Genomic DNA, 23,774 nt, shown 5'->3' with positions numbered 1-23,774 from the left:
ATACTGCTTTATAATGCACTTTGCAGATTCCTCCTTCTTTTTTAACCTTTTTAAAGTTTCCTGTCATTTTAAACAATAACAGTAACATTACTAAACTCAAACATATGCTGCTGAATTGTTCATTGTGATGTTTTCACTAACTGAATTGTGCACTCAGACTTACATAGGTCATAAATGTTATACACAATGTCCCCTAAGGACAGTGTGGGTGATGGTGTCAGTGATCATGGGGGACTGATAGTATGTGAGCTTGATACTCAAAGCCATGCATTTAAATTGAAGCTACATTTAGTGTTTTTGCAAGAGGCAAAACTTAATGACAAGTATTGTACCATTATTCTGAAACACTGAAAAGACTGGGTGGTGGTTCACAGTTGTACTAGGGGATTGAAACAAGGGGTGGATTAGTTAGTAGGTGCTTAAACTTGGAACCTGAGGTAGTAAAATGTGACAAGTATGAAAGATGCATGGTCCATAAGATCAAATCCAATAAACCATTTCTTATTCTGGGGTGTTTTTACAGATCAAACCAGGACAATCTAGCACCTGTCACTGTTTCTCTAAGGCTATTCCTAACATCAGGCAATGGTACTCTATCATTTTAATTGGGGATGATTTTAACATTGTATTGGATGTGGAGATACACATGTTAGGGGGCCAGAATGATAGCTTGTTAAAAGTATCCAAAGTTATGCATAATTTTATCATGAACTGTCGCCTCACGGATTGTTGGAAAGCTGTTCAGCTGTTCAGGTCAGGGCTCTAGATTTCACATTTTTGGCAAATGTGTCAGACGCAGCCAGTAGATTGGACTATTTATTTATTAGCATGTAGAGTATTAATAGGGTTAACTGTGTGGAGATTAAGAAGGCACCACTGCTGGATCACTCACTCATTTGGGGTGAGTTCATGGGGTTTAGCATTGCTATATGTAAACTCCCCTTGAGATTTGACAACCTTTTACGTGCAGCAGAAAAATCATGAAGAATGCATTAAAGTGCCACTGTAAGCTACCAAGAGGACGACATTGTCTTTCAAGATGCTTGGGCATACAGGTGGAGAGGTTTAAACATATGATTCAGAACACTGCAAAAGAATACATAAGGGAAGACAGAAAAGTACAGGAAGTTAACTTGGACTTTCTTATGTCACAAATTGTGGCATTGCATACTGCTAGCAAGTGAGCAGGAGGATATGTTAGTTTCATCTCAACTCAGTTTAAGTATTTGCAATCAGAGTATAAGGCCATCCAACGTAATTCCTTCCAGGTTAGATGGGAAAAGTGAAAGAAATTCCACTAGACAGTGAAATAACTTTAACTAGACAAGTGGTATTTCAGATCTTAAGCTGCTAGCTCACATTGTAAACTGCATTACTCATTGTCACAAATTGTAGGAGACAGGATGGGAATTAAGGATGATAGCCCTGTGAGATGATAGACAAGATACTTATTATGATGTTTTAAGATTAATCAGACTATGACTTGAGACATGTTTTGAGTGTTGCACCTAGGCTGTAGGATAGCTCTGATGCATCTCCACAGCAGTTTGTTGACAGTTTCACACTGCTTCAGCTTTCAGAGGAGGCACTGGCCATCTAAAATGGACCACTCATATTAGAAGAAGTTCTGAGAGTCAGTAGAGCTCTGCAAACAGGAAAAGTAGCAGGTCTGGGTGGGTTAACAGCTGAATTCTACTGCCAGTTTGGTGAAGAAATTGCACTGGTGTTGTTACATCTTTTCAGCCAATGTGAAGCAGCATGACTGTTCCTTTTCACAGCTAGGGCATTTTTAAACTGTTCTGATCACCAAGAATGGCAAGACCCAGCCAGCCACTCCAAAGGCATACAGGCCTTTACTTCCCATGGAAACCAAGGTATATGCCAAAATTTTAGCAATCAGATTAGAAAAGGTGTTATCACATCTAATTTGAAGGGTTTGTTAAAGGAAGGCAGGGTGCTAATAACTTCATTCACCTGTGGATGAATCTAATGTAGTTGGCTAGCTAGCGATTAAAGTCATATGGTGCGCTGTACGTTGACTTTTATAAAGCAATCGGTTCTTTGAATCAGGAGAGTTTATGGAGGGATCTGGAAGCATATGCTTTTCATGAAGGTTTTGTGATACATTGTAAACTGCATTACTCATTGTCACTGGCACAAGTCAATACTAATGGGATCATGTCCCCTGTAATTCCTTTGTCTGAAGTTAATACTCTAGCGGTTTACTTGCATGAAAGCTGTGCTGACTGTGCCGTATGACTTCCCAGTCAGACTGTTATCTCCTCTACTTGGTTTGCAGACGATAGTGTGACCTAGATTGTGTTAGGACAGTTCTATCATTTTTTTTTTTGGAAAATTCTGGTTTGATGTGGAATAGGAAAAGATGGTTCTGTTTCCATTAAATAATGCCTGTGAGAAGTAGAGTGCTAGATTAAGGGAGTCAGGAATAGAAATGGTTTCCTCATGTCCTTCCATGGGAATTTATGTCTTGTTCAACTTTCAAGAAATGATTTTAAGGAATGTTAACTTGAACCTCTCCTAGCAAACTTTAGGCATTTTTTCAAGATTGGCAAAGTCTACAGCTCTCTTTTTTAGCTAAGATACAAGCCATTAAGATGTTCTGCCTCCCCAAATTTCTATTTGTATGTTAGTAGCACCTACTATTTGCAGAACGTTCAACCATCAATAGATACAAAAACCTGTTATGTGTTGTGTATATCACAGGCACACAAGAAAGAAGCTCACTGAATCTTTGATGCAGGGAGGAGTACAACTGCCTGACTTTCTGGCCTTTGCTGTCACATCAGTGTTTACACAGATACTACTGACCAGGAAAATCCTAGTAACCATATGGATGCTGCCAGAGCTCCATTTCATACATACTCTCTGAACTCTTCCCTATCAGCTGAAAAGGTGAAAGATTTGAGACCTTGGGGGTCTTGAGATTTGAGTAAAAAAGCAAGTGGGTGGGAAGAAATCTGTCCCATTCTTTGATTCATGGGGAAAGATTTGGGACCAGTCCTGGTATCTGATTGAGGGCGAGCCATTTCATTGGCATGTGTGAGTAGAAAGAGGGTGCTTTTTTCTGATGGCACTTGCTACAACAGAAACAATTGGAGTTCCTTTCCCACAGTGATTGTTGTGAAATGTTTCAACGCAGGGATTTGAAATTCTAGCGATTCCTACAGTTAGCGTCACTTTTTTTAGATGATGGAACATGGATATTAATGGATCCTTTTAATTATTAGCCAAAAAAGTAATACCATCCCTTACAAATGGCAAGACAATATCTACAGGGCATATCCTCAAAGCGTTATGCTAGTTTAGATTTCATAAAGGTGCAGGACAGTATAAACACAAATGATAAATGACAAAACAGACTGGTAAGCCAGTTGCTAAGAGGAAGCTGGCCTTTATTCCCTAGCTGGCTTTTACTTGGTACAAGGTTATGCATCATTGGCAATATTCTGTCATGTGGCTTCATAATAGGAAGAAAAGCATGAGTCATGTGTCCTATCACTGCAATCAATCATACACAGATTACTTTCATATGGTTTGGAAGTGTTTTATGTGCCGGAAAGCTGGCAAAAAGAAAAGATTATGAAGCCATAGCCTGGGCTATGAGAGAAACTATACTTAATTTAGATTGCCCAAAGTTCTGGTTACAGGTTGTATTGCCGGTTAGCTGTCAGATCAATAATGCACAACAATTACGGCTTTGAGTGGTTTAATTTGCTTGGCTATTATTTTTAGACAGTGAAGCTGTGGTGGTGCAGCAATAGCATTGTTGCCTCGTAGCAAGAGGTTCTCCTGTTCGATTCTCGGCTGGAGTGCCTTCTGTGTGGAGTCTGCATGTCCTCCCCGTGGTCAAGTGGTGTTTGAAAGACATGCGTAGAATGGGTGTGCCTTCGTTGAAGGTTGGGTGTTGAGCTGGCACCTCGGCACTGTAAAAATCTACTGCCAATCATTAGCGGACCGGAGTTCCACTGCTGTGATCCCTAACGGGAAAAGCCGAAAGAACAACAGCTATTTTTAGACAGTGGAGAGAGACTCCCATAGATTTTTAATAGCATCTTTTGTATATATAAACACCATACACGGTTTCATTTATGTCATCATAAAAACAAGTTGTTACTCCATATATATTTCTATTATTACTAGCATAACTTAAACTATTAATTGTTTTGTGTGCATTTTTATTTTTGATGCTATTGCATTATCTGCCATTGGTCATTTTGTTTTTGCTGTTGATGTTTGCATTGTTAATCTATCAGTAAAATCAATAAAGATATACTGCTGAAAAAATAAGAGCTTAAAAGAACTTGCTTAACCTAGCTGTTATAGGATCTGAATAAGGACAATGATATACAAAATAACTGATAAAAATGAATAAATAGCTTATACTGACAAAATAATATAAAATGAGAGAAAAGGAACTTGAATCACATAAAAGCTACTAAAAATGACTTATGACTTATAAAAAGCAAGGTTAATCACTAGGAGAAGTAATCCAGTTATTGTAAGGCCTGTAAACAAGCAGCAGATAGCTTGGAAGACCTGGATTAGATGGATAGAAAACAAGTACCAAGAATACCTCTCAACTGTACAGCTTTTTGGAGAATGTCCAGATTTTTGCCTCATATTTTTGTTCTGTCTCTCATAAAATTGTGGCTTTCTGGAAAATCATTGAGGGTTGAAGTAAAAAAATCATGACAGATAATTGAGTTTCAGACTTTATACCCTTCAGAAAATATATGCTAATGCAAAACCTGTTATTCTATCAACTTTCTAAGTTTATAAGAGCAATATTTAAAAATGTCCCTATTTTTGTGCTTTTCTTTCCCCATTACTTATGGCTTTGTCCAGATTTCTTGCACTAAAAGGTTGAAAGGTATGGTCCCAAGAATTTAAAAATCTCTTAGAACTCAACAGCTAATAGATTAGATTCTTGCACTTATTGTATGGCAATTCTTAATTGTTTTATGGCTTTCAAAGCACAAAGAATTTCATATTCCAACAGTTTGTATTTCAATACTTTTTCACTGTAGTATATCAGAGCAGCTAAAGCTTCATGTACTGCAAAGGATTATGATAACAACTGAAGAAAGGCTTAGCCAAGGCCTTAAATCCATGTATTTAACACAATTGATAACCAAATGTTGAAAGGGTTACACAGACCAACTATTTAGTAAAAACTGCAAGAAAAACCCAGCCAAGCTAGCATCTTCACTGCATAATACCTTAATCCTCTTGTAGAGGAGGCCCATGGGATACATGCAAATTACCCCTTCAGGACATACCCATGTTTCGGCTAAATGGCTTCTGAATGCTCATTACCATTTACTTTTTTTAAGTCTTTATGGGTATATTCAGGCCAAAAAAGTTAATTCTGGAGGGGATATATTTTGCAGGCACTCTAATGTTTATGGACATTAGGCTTTATTTTAACCTCTGTGTTTGTAAAGTATAGCCATATTATCTAGTTATATTGTGTTGATGAGATCAAAAAATGATTAAAGCAAGCATGTCTTCAGCTAGAGTGGGCTGGATTTATTGTGGTCATAAAGATTTAAAAAGTGAAAATCCCTTAAGGGGTCATTTGCATATACCCTAGAAGTCTTGCTTACATGAAGTTTAAAGCAATACACAGCGAAAATTATCTCAGCTAGGTCTTTCTTGCAGTTTTTGTTGAATGTTTTTTCTGGGTGAGCATTTTATCCTTTGTATTGGACAAATAATTATTATTGGATCTTTAACTTTATCAACATGGATGTCAAGATTCACCTCTTAGGCTCCATTTTCATACTTTCTTTAAGGAAATTTATTGGCATCCATGTCTTAAATAAAGGCAGCAATAATCACACAGCAAGGCAACAACAGGTACACAACAAACACACACACAAAAAAAAAAAACAAAGTCAGCACTCACGTGCCAAAAACTTTTATTAACACTGCCAGTGGAAAAAAAATAACAAACTAGTTTCATTTGAAGCTTCTTCAGTGATATCGTATAGGTTCATAGGTTCAAAGGAGGTTACTAGACCAGCACCTTTAGACCCATTACTAGCCTAGCAATATTTATCCAGACTTACCCCAATTGTTGGTGCTTAGGTGAGTGAAGTTTGCAGAGGGCAGGGGCAGGGCTTTCAGTCCTTCTTTGTAAGACTTCTTTTACGTACCCTCTAATTTCTTGGTGAGAAAACTCTGTGGTCTCTCCAATTGCTGCAGGTGTCTGGTGATGTATATGCAAAAGAGAGCATTGTACTCAATTATTGGTCTGATGTGGACCAAGTATAATGGGATTATAGCATCCTTAGATCTATATGCAGTGCCTTTACTTATAAGATGTGCCAAAAAGAAGGATTTCCTTACTACTGTGGATATGTGATGGTCAAAGTTCAGATTGCTATTAACTTGAGCACCCTGATAGCATAACGCTGGGTCTACACTTAGGAGGGTACTGTCTATAATGTAATTAAGAGGGATGTCAGCTTTCCCAAAGGGAACAGTAATGCATTTTTTACACTTAGCTTTAATCTGTGGCTTTAGCACCAATCATTTGTCTGCATTAACCCTATCTACAGTATATAAACATCATTGGGGGACTCAATGATTGCCCTCAATTTGCAATTGTCAGCAAACTTGGTCAGCCACAGGCTGTCTAAGTTTCTCTGGACTTCTAAGAAATAAATTCCAAATAGTAAGGTGCCCAGCACAGAACCCTGTGGTAAGCCACTGGTGACTGGTCTTTTGTTAGAGGTGAAGTCATACACTTTGACAATATGTGTCCTGTCTGTGACCCAGTTGGCTACCCATCCAGTAATATAGGGGTTACTTCCAAAATGGGAGAGTTTCTCTATAATACCTGAGTGGGTGTTTGTGTCAAATGCCTTGCCTAGGTCAAGATAGGCAGTATGCATTGTCTTTCCCTCATCCAGGGCCTTGGTGACTTTCTCAAAGAATTCATTCATGTTTAACAGGGATGATCTACCTTTAATGAATCTGAACTGGGTCAGGTCCAGAGTTAGGAGATTACCGATGTCCTTGTTAATAAGTTCCATAATGATTCTTTCCATGGTCTTGCAGATGCAGCTAGTCAAGCTTATGGGCCTATAATTCCCAGGGTTGGTTGATGGTCACCCTTTGTGGAGAAGGATTACTGTTGCTGCCCTTCATTCCTCTGGACCATAGCCAGTTCTCAGGCCATGGTTAAAAAGGGATCCAAGTGAGTCTGTTAGATCATGTTTTAAGCTGTTTAAAAGGCAACCTGGGAGGTTGTCTGGTCTCATTGATGCCATGTTTTTGGCCTTGGAGAGAGCTGAGATGACCTGCTCTCTTAAGATAATAGGCTGAGCAATGGTAACAGGTATATTTTGGGGGTGACTACAGGGGACAAGGGGATGAATTTTGGTGAATTTTTCTCCAAATCTGTCAGCTAGCTGGTTGGCTATTACCTCTGGTTGAGTATGGGTGGTGCCATCCACAACCGGTTCACTGCATAGCTAGTTATTACCTTTTAGATTTCAGATGTAGTTAAAGAATGCCTTGTAATTATCCTTAACTAGGGAGGCTATTGTTGCTTCATAATTAGCTTTGGAGGACTTGACAATATCTCTAATTTGTTTGTTTAAGCTAGAGAGTGATTTCTTTCTTTGTTGAGCTCGTTCCCTCTTGTTCTTGGATGTTAGTTTTTTTCTCTTGCTGCATAGCCTGTTTACACTAGAGGTCCATCAGAGTGGCTTGTTTTTTCAGCAAGACCTACTTTTAATCCGGACAGGTACAGCCAATTCTATACAACTGCTTAAGTGGTTATACAGGACATTGGTGTACACCTTTAAATAGCAGCCCATGTTATCTGCATTCAAGGGGGCTTTGAAACTGCCTGGGATAACATACCCAACACACTAGTAATAGGTGACTCTTTAGTCAGGCACACTGACATCCCACTCACTAGGCTGAACAAGGAGAAAGTTACTATTAGCTGCCTGTCAGGTGCTAGGATCCGTCACATAACACAAGCACTCAGGTCACTCCAGAACAAGTACAAATATGACTGTCATTGTCCATGTTGGTGTGAATGACCTGAGCCATACCTCCCTGGACTACATTAAAATAGACATGGAAGAGCTCTCTGATCATGTAGCCCAGGCCAGTATGACCCTGATCCTGAGTAGCATCCTGCCCTCACCAAGAATGATACCACCGCATAGAGAAAAAATTATCAATTTCAACAATTGGCTAAGCTTCTGGTGTCATTCAAAGGGGTTCCAGTGTCTGTCAGCCTGGGATGACATGCTTGACAAGCCATGCTGCTTTGCTAGAGATGGCTTGCACCTGTCACCCTTAGGCTTTCGAATACTGGCCAAGGCACTTGCCACTCCCATAGTGCCTTTTTTAGGCAAGGCTCAAAAGACAAACCCACGACCGTAAATAGCACAAGTAACAAAAAAACTAAGGCTAATGCTACTCAATGCCAGAAGTCTAAACCTCAAAATGCACGCACTCGAGGCACTCCTCAGTATGGAGAAAATCGATATATGTGCAGTAACAGGAAACCTGGTTTAAGGCTCCAGAGAGCACCCCAGCACTACCAGTCTACAACTCATACCATACATTTCGGCCACAAAACCCGGACCGAAATACAAAAGGTGGGGGAGTATCCATATTCATCAAAGATACCCACACCTCCAGGTTAGCGGTACAGCACGATGCTTCAGAGATCATCCACGTGCAACTAACCACAGGCAAAACTGCTATTCAAATTATAGCTTGCTACAGATCACTCACCATGTCCCAGGACCCCCACTCCACATTCCTGTTAACACTGGGAAACATAAAGGTCCTTCCAAACACCCTGATATTGGGTGATTTCAATTACCCAAACATTAACTGGGAGAACTACTCAAGTACAAACTCCCTTGCCCAACATTTCTTAGAATTTATAAACTCAAACGCCCTGGATCAACTGGTCAACACCCCATCAGAGGTGACAACATATTGGACCTGGTCATCACCAACAAGGGCGACTGGTGCTCCACACCAGTGGTCAACCCTTCGCTGGTTAGATCTGACCATAAACTAATCACTCTGGATATCCACATTCTGCCACCACCCCCGGTCAAAGAAACCACCGTGAAAAACTTTTCAAAAGCAAACTTCACATTACTTAAGATCAAAGTGGGAAGTTTCAAGGCCCCCATGCTAAAGGATAACGCTGTCCAAGCTGCAAAATCCTTTACTAATGCACTCTACAGGCACCTACAAGAATACATGGATCGTGCGATCCCAAACAAAACCAAGACTCACTATTCCAAGAAAAGGAAACCAGTTTGGTGGACCCTTGCCATAAACAAGCTATACAATAGAAGGAGGAAACTAGTACAGAAAAGAGTAAAATCCCAGGAATGGAAGACATCCCTGATCAGTATCAGCAAGAAACTACATTCCCTCATAAAATCATCCAAGGCTAGCTTCGAAAGAAAAATTGCCATGGACTCCAAAGGTAACCACAAGGCATTCTTTAGCTATGTCAAAAATCTAAGTGGCAATTCTCAGATCTGCTCTGAGTTAGTGCAGAATGGCACAAAATACACTGAACCGACTGATATAGCCAACATCCTGGCAGACAGTTTCAGTGCAAACTTCACCCTCCTCTCACCCCCAAAAGAGCCCATAGCTATACCAGAAGAATGTAGTGCCCCTGAAATCACAGATACTCAGGTTAAAATAGCCCTCACCAAAGCCAAAAACACAGCATCAATGGGACCGGACGGTGTCCCATGCTGCGTCCTACACAAGCTCAAAGATGAACTAAGCCCTCACCTAAACACACTGTTTAAACTCAGCCTCTCCACAGGCTACGTGCCCACAGAGTGGCATACATCAATGGTTATTTTGCTCTACAAAGGTGGAGCCACAGCAGTACCCAGGAACTATCGCCTTATAAGCCTGACTAGCTTGATCTGCAAAGCTATGGAGCGCATAATCATGGATCTCATTAACAGAGACATAGGAAACCTCCAAACACTGGACCCTACCCAGTTCGGCTTTGTTAAGGGCAGATCATGCCTCCTAAACCTGGTGAACTTCTTTGAGACAGTTACCAAGGCTATAGATGAGGGGAAAGGTGGTCCACACAGCCTACCTAGACCTCGCAAAGGCCTTTGACACCATTCCCCACTCAGGTATTATAGACAAGCTCACCAGCCTGAACATAAATCCCTACATCACGAGATGGGTTGCCAACTGGCTCACGGACAGAACCCACATGGTAAGAATTGTGGGAGCTAGGTCTGACTCTAAACCGGTTACAAGTGGCGTTCCTCAGGGCTCAGTCCAAGGACCCCTCCTGTTCGACATATACTTCTCAGAGGTACAGGCAAGCACAGGAGGACTATGGCTGACCAAGTTCACAGATAACTGCAACTAGGGACTATAATTGACTCTCCGGCTGACACAAACATCCTCCAAAGGGTCTCACTGAGACAAATACCCGGTGTCAAAACCATGGCCTTGAGCTAAATGCCAGAAAGTGCATAGTCATCCCCTTTGGAAAAAAAAAAGTACTCACAAACTACCACATAGATGGTAGCCCCCTACATAGGGAAGATGTAATAAGGGATCTGGGGACCCAAATAGATAGTAACCTCTCTTTTGATAATCACATTGCCAAAGTGGTTAGAAAATCCTTCTATGTGGCCTACCTAACAAAAAAGGGTTTGCATCCAGATTGAAAGAGGTCATTGGGCCCCTCTATGCATCACTCATCAGACCCATCATAGAGTACAATGCCCCATTTGGGATGTACCTTACAAGACACCTGCAACAACTGGAAAGACCACAGAAGTACCTCACCAAGAGGATCACTGGCCTCAAGCAGATGCCCTATGCAGCTCGACTGAAGAAACTCCAGCTGTAATCGGTTGCATACCACCTACTCAAAGGTGATCTCTGCCTGATGTACAAGGCCATGTCCAACCCAGAATTGATGGACATGCTCCACCTAAAGAAAACCATATCCCATCGAGCCACATGCCCCAGGGATCTAAACCTCACCACAACAATAAATAGAATGTGCTGGAGGGATAGATTCCTGTCCCAGAGACTTCCCTTGCTCTGGAACAAGTTTCCAGTCTACATTAGGCAGAGCTCCTCGCTAACCATCTTCAAGAGAAACCTTGATGAGTGGATGGGAAACAGAAGGTTTACCCCAGGCATCACTTCAATGGCTGTGCTGGACAGAGGTACAGGGAACTAATCTAAGGGGGTGGAGAAAGCCAACACATTCCAGCTAGGCTTATAAATGCCTTTGGGCAGATAGCCTAATACCTACCTATGAACCTATGAACCTTATACCCTTGCCAGGCTGAATAAGGGGCAGGTTATGGTTAGCTGCATGTCAGGTGTCAGGTAATTTGTCTGAAAAATTCTTAAGCAGTTTTGAGCTTAATGGGGTATCTGGTCTTAAATGAGACTGATTTATGTTACAGTCTTACCAAGGAGGACATCACACAGGGAGGGGGGTGCAATGCTCTCTCATGTTAGTGAGTACTGTGTCCAGGACATTTGAGCCTGTTGTGAGTGTGCTGACTAGCTGTTTCAGAGCATTTGAAATGACAAAGACCAAGAATCTCTGAGCCAGGATGTTTATGGTTGTGTATGTTTCCCATTCTCTGGTAGGATAATTAAATCACCCACAAGTAATGTGCTGGGCTGTCTGGCAAGTGACTCCAGTAAGTCCAGGTATGTGGTATGCTTTTCCTGTTTCATGGGGAGACATATAGCTAACAATGATGTGGTAGTGGGCTTTGTCTGTAGTTAATTGGACATGGAGTAGCTCAAAAGACTCATACTGTTTGACAAGTCTTGAGGTGTACTTATCCTTAATGAAGATGGATGTGCCTTCTACTTTGGTTCTTTCACACTCAGTTTGTGTTCTGAATGTATGGAAAGCATTGTAGCTCTGCACAGCCAGGGTGCTTTCCATGCCTTTGAACCATGTCTCGGTGACTGCACACATGTCAGCATCTTCCAAAGTGAAGACTGCTTCCAGGGAGTGCAGTTTCTTGCTTAGACACCTAGCATTAAGCAGCAATATTCTGAGTTTATCTAGAAAGAATTTTGCTATGTTGGGAGGATGGCTATTTTGACACTGCCTAAAAAGGGCACAATGGGGGCAGCTAATGCCTTTGCCAGTATCTGAAAGCCTAGAGTAGACAGGTGTAGGCCATGTCTGGCAATGAAGCATGGCCTGTTGACCATGTCTTTCCAGGCTGACAGATACTGTATCCCCTTGGAGTGACACCAGAAGCTAAGCCAATTTTTAAAGTCCATTATCCTTTGTTTATATTGTGGCATCATCATTGGAGATGGTGGAATGCTGCTTAAGGCTAGGCTTATACCTGCCTGTGACACATAATCTGAGAGCTCAGTCATGCCTCTCTTCATATAATCCACTGAGCCACATCTCAGTGTCATTCACCCCCACATGGACTATGACAGAGTCATACCAGTACTTGTGGTTGAGTCACTTGAGTGCTTCAGTGACTTGATGGATCCTGGCACCTGTCAGGCAGCTAACCGTAACCCGATCTTTATCCAGCCTGGTGAGGGGAACATCCATGTCCCTCACAATGGGGTCACCTATGAGAAATACATTAGGTTTTGTGGTGTTATGCCTTATGGGCTTATTTGTTGAAACACTGGTGTGTGTTATTATGTGTTTTGGTTGTTTTTTGCATTGTTATGTGTGTAAGTGGTTTCCATTTGGGAGGCCACTGATCTTTTGGTAAGTCACTAAAGAGTACCTCAGCAAATGTTGGTTTATGTGTCATGTTCTTATTTAGTGTGATAAGTATGTGTGTGCTGACAACCTGTGTGGCATTCAATTTGTCCTTATGTGAGAGTCTTGCTTCCAGTTTCATACTGTAACTACATCTCTCACATAAACTATTTGTTTGTTTTGGGAGTAGGTGGTTGTCAGTATACACAAGACAATTGCTACATTGTCTCAAGATGCCCATGTCTAAAAGGCCGGCCAGGGAGATGATAGGAAACTGCCAGTCTGTGATAGCAGGCTCTTACTAGATGTTTTATTAGGGAAGGGAATGGGTTAATTTGACAGGACTGTGCTGGTAGTGCCAAGACTACAAGAGGGACCTATACTCTGTGTAGGCTAACATTGCTCAATAAGGCAACACTGCTCAGTGGCAAATGAGGTGCTCCTAGACCAGCAGAAAAGCTTGGAAGGCTTTCACTTTCACAGCTGTTTAGGGAACAACTGAGCTTCTAGGCTTTTGCATCTATACAGAGCACTGCTAACCCCCACTGCATGAGGAACAGCACCAAGCAACTGTGAGGCTTAAATACTTGCAAAGAGAAACAAGTTTTAAGCTAACTACAAATCAGGAAAACAAACAGTCAGACTTTTACTAGCAATCTCCAACTCAGACGGTTTAGATCAGCACACTTCTGCCACAAGGGTGCAGAGAAACACCTTCTTAATGTAAAATTGTTGGTTTGGAGCCCAAGAGTTACAAGACCACACAAATTACCTACAATGGCTCTGCAACTAAGAGATACAATGTAATACAGTGCAACTGACTACTTAAACTTAAAGCAGCAGCAGCAGACAATCCATTTTTTTAGAACAGCTAAAATACAGTCATAGTATATAAGAGAAATGCAAAAAAAAAAAAAAAAACTGCTTAGAGCCCTTTTCTGTGCATCCCAGCTCAGGTAAACATCTACTGCCACTAGCCTCCTAATGCAAAAGTGCAATAAAAGAGTGTCCCAAGTTAAATACTACCACAAAGAAACTTAAAAGATACAAAATGCTACCACAGATAAACTTAAAGATATGGATACAACAGTGTACTTTAAACAGCTTATAAAAGTGTGGTTATTCAATAAAAGTACTTCACTTTGTATAAATGAGCCAAGAGCCACTCAACTGTATAGAATTTATAAAGGCACTAAGACCAAGATAAGCTGATTAATAAGCCCTCCAATCAGTACAACTACATGCAGAAATCTCACGTGTTTCTCCACCCTATACAGACTAGGCTACCTCCCAGTGAACTAAATGAAAAATCCACTGACCTCTTGATGTAAAAATAAGTGCTTGCTAGAGTGTAAACATACACTGCTTTATCCATATATATATCCTATGTATATAGGTCCCCTTCAAAACATCTAAAACCCATAACATTGAATTTCATAACATTGAGACCAGAACATCTAAAACCCAAAACATGTAAAACCCATAACATCGAATTTCATAACATTTAACACTACAAGTATCTAAATAATGAATTCCAATCAAGTAAATCAGAACAGACAATGAGAGGCAAAATGCACTTTTTCAATATAAGCACAAGAAAAGGCAAATAAATAATTCAAGACATCAACACCAGTGTAGAAAGGGAGGAATGTGTTAAGCTCAATTTACAGTAAGGATGTGCAACTTAAAATCACCAGGTTTAAAAAGCAGATGAACGAAGGGAAAGGTGGGTGGGAAAAAATAGAAGGGAATCAGTAGCAGTGATTATGGATGGTGCAGTGGTGCAGCGGTAGAGCTGTTGCCTCACAGCAAGAAGTTTTCTGGTTTGATTATTGGCTTGGGTGCCTTCTGTACGCAGTGTGCATGTCCTCCCTTTGTTTGTGAGGGTTTTCTCTGGGAGCTCTGGTTTCCTCCCATGTCACAAAGACATGCATCTGGAACATCCCTTCCCAGGCCTCCAGTGAAAATTGGCTGTTCCAAGTCAGAATTTCCCAGTAAACAAATATTAAATAAATTAGTTTATGCAGACTGGAAATATTTTCAGAAAAAGACAAAGGCCCACAAATTCAGTGTGTATTTCAGTATCACTCAAAAAACAATTTAACCAATGAAACAACAGCTGAAATGTTTAGCTTAGCTAATTTAGGTGTCTGTTTTTCACATTTCACATAGAACAAAAACCCCAGACCAAGCAGATTTCTTAAAATAGAAAACAAAATGGAGAAGGTACAACAGAAACTAACTTTATGAGAATCAAACCACGGGCCCTTCATTACAGCTATCAAGTCATTAACAGCTCAGGGCCTTACCACTTTGAGCTAACTGTCAGACATATTACCCACCTTCTTACACACACACACACACACACACACACACACACACACACACACACACACACACACACACACACACACACACACACACACACACATATATATATATAGAGAGAGAGAGAGAAAAAGAGAGAGAGAGATAGATAGATAGATAATGACACAATGTACATCAGCTGATTGCCTGCTAAAAAGTATAAATAGAACTAAAATAAAAATAAAATAAAGTAAATGTGTTTAAACCATGCATATAAGTGAGTAAACACCTTGGAATACAGTGATGCTAATTGTGTGTTTATATGTATTGATAGATATAATGTATTTGCTTGTTTGCTGATTTATTTGTATTTGCTGATTGGTATAAACTGACTGGGCAAAAAAAGCCTCTTCAGTGAATGCCTGTGGGAAAATCACCAAGCAATGAAAATAAAGATGTATACAGTACTAAACTAATAAGTAGAGTTCTAAGGAAAACACTGCAGTAAAAACAGAGACAACATACAATTTAACTGCTCTCTGGGTGATGTCGAACAATGCTTAATAATTAATTGGGGGGCATTGCTTAGACTTGGTTTAAATGATTTCTATAAAATAGTGTATGACATATGACTTAATCAAATGCATGTTCAATTTTATATATTTATATATATATATATATATATATATATATATATATATATATATATATATATATATATATATATATATGTGTATATATATATATATATATATATATGGTTCATATGAATCCGTCGACAGCGAAACATCGGCTTACCTCATCGACACCAAAGCATCGACCGTTCAGAACATCGACAATCCAGGTAAGCGATTTTCCCCTTACAGGACCCATGGTAGCACTTAGGACCCATGGTAGCGACTGTTGAGAATTTGCGTTGTCCATAGCGTCGCACTAGCGAAACAAGTGCTACCATGGGTCCTGTAAGGGGGAAAATCGCTTACCTGGATTGTCGATGTTCTGAACGGTCGATGCTTTGGTGTCGATGAGGTAAGCGTCGATGTTTCGGCTGTCGACGGATTCATATGAACCCATATATATATATATATATATATATATATATATATATACATACACATATGTATATGGATCACTATACTTCGCCGACAGTTCAAATCTCTGAAAACAATATGGCCAAAACCATATCACCATATCGCCGAAGATTTGAATTGCCGAAAAAGTGACAAAAACACAGAACAACTTACCAGTATGTTTTAGCCCCCCTGCACCCCCAACACCCCCTACAACTTAAATATACCAACTCCTTGATCACACTTTGTCTATTCAGAATCTTCAGAAATCTTTATCTGTTTAAAAAACTTTCAGAATCTGTAGGGCTTGCTGTCTTAGGCTATTATTGTCCTACCCTCCTTCCCTGTTGGTGTCTTGCTCTTATACTTGGTGGCTTTGCAGTTGCCCGCCCCTACTGTGACACACCTCCCAGTCTAGTGTCATTAGCTCATTCTTCTTAATACAGAGAGAACATTTGATAAGGCCTTCTGTTCCTCCTTTTTCCCTTTTCAAAAAGTAAAACAAAACTTTTTTTTTCTTTTTCGCCTGAACCTTCTTGTGTTCTGACTGTCCTTCTCAAACATATTGGAAATATACAGTATATTTCAGAGCATTTGTTATAACTGTATCTGCTATAACTGATTTAAGTATTTTTTTCTGGCTTTTTGAATATTTACTGCTTAGCGACTGCATTTTAGCCTGTTTATACAGCTCTGCATTTTATTTAAACTGTTTTTGTGTTGATTAACTGTTTTGCACTCTTAAAAAGTTATTTGTTGCTTAATTTTACCTGTAGGCTAACACACTCAAGTGTGCTAGCCACTTAAAAGCATTTATAGCATTTACTGTCTGTTTTTTCCTTGTCTCTGTAAAAAAAAAAAAAAAAAAAATCTCTTGTTTTCCCACCTTACTGAACTAGAGTAGTCCAGTTTCAGAGTTGCTGATCCCTGGGCTTTGTTTTTAGTTCCTGTTACTGATCCATTGCCTTATTAGGAAGGAGGAAGTTTCTTTGCTTACCAGTGGGAGTGGGAAGCACTGAGCAGCCTTTTGTCCGAATTGGTGAAGTTTCAGCCAGAAACTAGTAGTCTATTGGTCGTTTTGGGCCAATTCTAGCTCCTTTCAGCCCCTGCTATAAAACACGCTAAACACGCGTTTTCCAGCTTGTACCAACTCTGCACAGATCCTCGTGGTGGCCTGCAGAGTGATCCAAGCAGCAGAGAGCTAAAAGAGTGACTTTCTACCAGATATAAGTATTTTTGTGGCTTTCCCACTGTTATTAAGCTAGCGACTGCATTTCGCCTGTTTTACTGCTACTTTAAGTGATTTCTGCATTTTACACTGTTTATTGCACTTTAAGTTACTAATTGTTGCAAATTGTTTCTGTAGGCTACACACTAAAGTCGCTAGCCGATTTACAGCATTTATAGCATTTACTGTCTGTTTTTTCCTTATCTCTGTAATAAAACAAAAATCTCTTGTTTTCCCACTTTACTGAACTAGAGTAGTCCAGTTTCAGAGTTGCTGATCCCTGGGCTTTGTTTTTTAGTTCCTGTTACTGATCCATTGCCTTATTAGGAAGGAGGGAAGTTTCTTTGCTTACCAGTGGGAGTGGGAAGCACTGAGCGGCCTTTTTGTCCGATTTGGTGAAGTTTCAGCCAGAAACTAGTAGTCCATTGGTCGTTTGGGCCAATTCCTAGCTCCCTTCAGCCCCTGCTATAAAACACGCTAAACTGTACTGCTGATCTAACCAGCATATCCTATAACTGAAAAGTTCATCTCTACTTGATTCCCAAGTAGAGTATTCTCTATCTGTAAAGCCTAGCACTTACTCCTACAGTACTTGCACATTGATAAAGCACTCTTATTATAGATAGTACCCCACCAGCCTAAAACCCACTTCCCCGGAGTCCTTTGAAAGTTTTTTATCTACTACTTCTAGTATGTCGAGGGATCAGTTGCTAGTGTCCTCTCCAGCTCAACTGGTGAACCTAGAATATTGAGGCAATGTTACAATTGCCTCATGTACACAGACAATCCTCTCCTTCTCCCACAAAACACAAATACATGCGAGAGATGCAACTATACGGCCAAACTGGAGGCTGAGCTCTCTCAACATAGGACTGGCAAGACCAGACAGGAGGAGAAGGTAACCACACACAATACATACCCAGTCACACATGGTACCATCACAACTTCAAATCATACACATACTCACACAAAGACATACTGGAGGCTCTGATCAAAATTTACCAAAACAGCAGAGGCCACCAAAGCAGACACCCAAACAACTACCACCTCACGACCCAGCACATGCAACACATAGACCACACAGTCAGAGTGTCAAACAGTCACAGCCCTTAAGGCCAAACAAAATGCCAGACACACTTGTCATTGGTGATTCCATAGTCAGACACACTGACGCCCCGCTCACCAGACTGAGTAAGGAGAAGGTCACAGTAAGCTGCCTGTCGGGTGCTAGAATCCGCCACATAACGCAAGCACTCAGGTCTCTCAACAGCAGGTACAAGTACGACTCAGTCATTGTCCACGCTGGTGTCAATGACCTGAGACGTACCTCCTTGGACTACATGAAAAGGGACATCGAGGAGCTCTCTGATTATGTAGCCCAGGCAGGTATGACCCTGACCTTGAGCAGTATCCTACCTTCACCTAGAATGATGCCACAATACAGTGATAAGATGATCAGCTTTAATAATTGGCTTAAATTCTGGTGTCATTCAAAGGGGATCCAATGTCTGTCTGCCTGGGATGACATGCTGGACAAGCCACGCTGCTTCGCAAGGGACGGCTTGCACCTGTCACCCTGGGCTTCGGATATTGGCAAAGACTCTTGCCACCTCCATAGTGCCTTTTTAGGCAAGGCTCAAATTCTAAACCTACCACCCTAGAACACCAAAAGGAAAAACTAAGGGTAATGCTGCTCAATGCCAGAAGTCTCAATCTCAAGATGCACGCACTCGAGGCCCTTCTCAATATGGAGAACATCGATGTCTGTGCTGTGACAGAAACCTGGTTCAAGGCTCCTGAGAGCACCCCAGCACTAACAGGTTTCACCTCATATCATGCTCCGCCCCAAAATCCGGACAACACCAAGAAAGGAGGGTGTCCATATTCATAAAGGACACCCACACCTCAAGGTTGGTGGCAACGCACGATGCATCGGAGACCATCCAGGTACAATTAACCATAGGCAAGACTGCTCTGCAATTTGTAGCATGTTACAGGCCACCCTCTCAAACTCAGGAACCTCACATGGCCTTCCTGAAAACATTGGAGGATAAATGTATCTCCAAACACCATCATACTAGGTGACTTCAACTACCCTAATATAGACTGGGAACACTACTCAAGCCCGAACACTCTAACCCAAAGATTCCTGGAGTTCATAAACTCAAATGCCATGGGATAACTAGTCACCATCCCCACAAGAGGTGAAAACATACTTGATCTCATCATCACGAACATGGGATCAAAATGTTCAACACCGGAAGTATACCCCTCACTGGTGAGATCAGATCATAAACTAATCTCGCTGGAGGTCCTCATCCCGCCCCCACCTGAAACAAAAAAGACCACAGTGAAAAACTTCTCAAAAGCCGATTTCACACTTCTAAAAACTAGTGTGGTCTCCTTTAAGGCCATTGAGCCAGTGGTAAACATTACTCAAACCGCTGAATCACTTACAAATGCCTTCTACCAGCACCTACAGGACTGCATGGATCAGGCAATCCCAAACAAAACTAAGACTCTCTGTACCAAAGGCAAGCGTCCAGTCTGGTGGACCCCAGCCATAAACAAGCTCTACAACAAAAGGAGGAAGCTACTACAAGATAGAGCAAAATCCTTGAAAGGTAAGACGCCTTTGATCATTATAAGTAAAAAACTAAGAGCTCTCATAAAATCATCCAAGGCAAATTTTGAGAGAAAAATCGCCAAGGACTCTAAAGACAATCATAAGGCCTTCTTTAGCTATGTTAGAAACCTAGGAGGAAACTCCCAGATATGCTCAGAATTAGTTCAAAATGATGTGAAAATTACTGAACCTACACACATTGCTAACATACTGGCTGACAGGTTCAGTGCAAACTTCTCCCCTCCCCCAAAGGAGAGATATCTATTCCAGAGGATTGTAGCCCCCAAACATCTCCAACGCCCAGGTGAGAACTGCCCTCACTAAGGCAAAAACACAGCATCCATGGGACGGATGGTGTCCCCGGCTGTGTGCTTCATGAACTCAACGAGGAATTAAACCCACAGTTAGGACAGCTGTTTAATCTTAGCCTCACCTCAGGATACGCACCCAAGGAGTGGCGCACGGCGACTGTGGTCCCACTTCATAAGGGCGGTGCCTCCACAGACCCTGGAAATTACCGCCCATTAGCTTGACAAGCCTTATCTGCAAAGCCATGGAGAGGATCATAATGGAACTCATAAATAAAGACATAGGGAACTTGCAGACTTTGGATCCAACCCAGTTTGGCTTTGTCAAAGGCAGATCCTGCCTCTTAAACTTGGTTGACTTTTTCGAGACAGTCACCAAGGCCATTGATGAGGGAAAGGCAGTCCATACAGCCTACCTCGACCTGGCAAAGGCCTTCACACAATACCCCACTCAGGTATCATCGAAAAACTCATCAGCTTGAATGTAAACCCATACATCACAAGATGGGTTGCAAACTGGCTAGCGACAGAACCCACAGGGTCAGAGTTGCTGGAGCCATGTCAGACTCAAAGCCTGTCACAAGTGGTGTCCCACAGGGCTCAGTCCTGGGTCCACTCTTGTTCGACATCTACTTTTCTGAAGTACAAGCAAACACAGGAGGGTTATGGCTGACAAAGTTTGCAGATGACTGCAAACTGGGCGCCATAGTCGAAAACACATCTGACACAGATATCCTCCAGAAGGGCCTCACAGAAACGGATAACTGGTGCCAGAGCCATGGCCTGAAGTTAAACGCCAAAAATGCATAGTCATACCCTTCGGAAAAACAAGGTTACCCCTAGCTACCATATAGATGGCAATCCACTGAGCACAGAAAAAGTCATCAGGGATCTGGGGACCCAAGTTGACAGTAGCCTTCGTTTGACACTCATGTTGCTAAAGTAGTTAGGAAAATCTTCTATATCGCCCACCTGATCATGAAGGGATTCACATCTAGATCAAGGGAGGTCATCGTCCCCTGTACTCATCACTCATTAGACCTATGATTGAGTACAATGCCCGTTCGAATGTATCTGACCAGACACCTGATGCAGCTTGAAAGGCCCCAAAAGTTCCTCACCAAAAGGATAAAGGGTCTCAAAAATATGTCTTATGCTGCCCGACTGAAAGAACTCCAGCTCTATTCAGTCTCATACCGCTTGCTCAGAGGTGACCTGTGCCTGACATATAAGGCCATGTCAAACCCAGATTTGATGAATATGCTTCACCTCAAAAATCTAGATCCCTCAGAACCACAAGGGCGGAGACTTAAACCTTGACACGGTTATAAATAGAACGTGCTGGAGGGACAGATTCATCACCCAGAGACTCCCTATGCTGTGGAACAAATCCCGGTACATGTGAGGCAGAGCACCTCGCTGGCCTTGTTCAAGAGGAATCTTGACCAATGGATGGGAGATCGCAGATATACCCAGGGATTACTTCAGTGTCACTGCTTGACAGAGGCACAGAAAAATGATAGGCATAGTTTTTATTCAAACTAAAGGGGTGGTGAAAGCCACATAACTATGGGCTAGGCTTATAAATGCCCTTGGGCAGATAGCCAAGTATGAACCTATGAACCTATGAACCTATGAACCAGTGTAAAAAGGGAGGTGTGTGTTCAATTTACAGTAGGGTGTGCAACAACTTAAATATACCAACTCCTTGAACTACAGTGAAGAAAATGGCAAATCCCAGGTTCCGCACTGTATGGTGATCCCAATACACAATTGTCGCCAATTTGTTACCTTATTCAGTTGTCTGGAAAGCATGGTATAATTTCTGCTATGCTTAAGTTTGAAAATGTTCCCTTCCACACATCTATTCCTGCCAGCTAAACTGAGTGTATTTCTTTTGGGTTCATATTTCACATTCACATGCAAAAACACATACACATGTACACATGCACTTATACACATATGCTTAAACATGCATAATTACACACACACGCACACACACAGATAAATATATATATATAGGTCCCCTTCAAAACATCTAAAACCCATAACATTGAATTTCATAACATTGAGACCAGAACATCTAAAACCCAAAACATGTAAAACCCATAACATCGAATTTCATAACATGTAACACTACAAATCACATGAAAATAACATCCCCTCCACATATAATGACATCAAACACACTTTTTACTATGTTTGGAGTTGGTATATTTAATTTATGGGGCTTGGTGCAGACACATAATAAAAAGTGTGTTATGAAATTAGATGTTATGGGTTTTAGATGTTTTGAAGTAGAGCTATATATATATATATATATATATATATATATATATATATATATATATATATATATATATATATATATATATATATATACACACACACACACACATATTCACAGATATACACATATATGCAGACACAGGCACACATCCACCCACAGACACACACACACAAACACACACACACACATAAATATTTTATTTTAATTTAATTTCAAGAGGTGAAATCAGGGATCTATAGTTTGGATTTCAAGAAGCAAACCCCTACTACATCCTATTCCTATGTGATTTGCAAGGTGTCATCGGTCTCTTATCTCATCTCTTTGGTCTGCTTCTCAATGGCAAAGTCACTGGTTGAACTTGGGTTACTCGAGGCCCCATTTGGCCAAAGTGTCTGCATCATGGTTCTGACAATCACTTTGATGGTGTTACTGTTGCCAATCACTATTACTTGGATGATGTCAACAATGGAATAGTTGGCTAAAGGTATAACACCTATTCAGGACACACGTGCTTAGGTCTCTACCTCACTTTTTAAGGCAAAGCTTTACATTGTACCCATCCAGTACTGTGAAGCAAGGTTTGCTAAATTATAATACAAAAGTCATAAACGTAATTTAGTGAATCATCACTGTCTTCAATTATCCTACCTAACATTCCATAGGTAGTTTCCTTTTCTTACAAGACTTTTTTTATGTGGTTCACCTGGTGTGATGGTCATGTAACAAACTGATGAATGGGGAGAATCTGTCTTCTTATGGCTGTGCTTGTCCACTGGGATAACATGGTGGATTGGTCTTTTACTAAAATGAGGTCTTAACTATATGATATCATCTGTGATGGCTGGATTTTATGAGTGACTGATAAGTTCAACATTATTGCCTTGTGTACCTATGATCCTCTTAGAAGTAAAGTATTGTGGATTTGCTTTCTACAGAATAGGTCCTGATTCTATAATGACATTGTATAATTGCTGTTCTTTTTGCAGTCTATCAAAATTACCCATAGCAGCTTAAGTTGTAATTGATATATTAGTGAAGCATTGCAGTGAGTAAAATTAACAAATGGTGATAGTCACAGAAATACACTTTTGCTATGTGCCATAATATCAATGAATTGCAAAGATTATCCTCTTACAACTTATCTTGTTTTTTCTGACTTTGTAG

This window comes from Protopterus annectens, chromosome 1.part1 (assembly GCF_019279795.1).
Source record: "Protopterus annectens isolate FY-2018-M chromosome 1.part1, PAN1.0, whole genome shotgun sequence".
Classification (NCBI taxonomy): domain Eukaryota; kingdom Metazoa; phylum Chordata; order Ceratodontiformes; family Protopteridae; genus Protopterus; species Protopterus annectens.
This window is presented reverse-complemented; position numbering follows the sequence as displayed.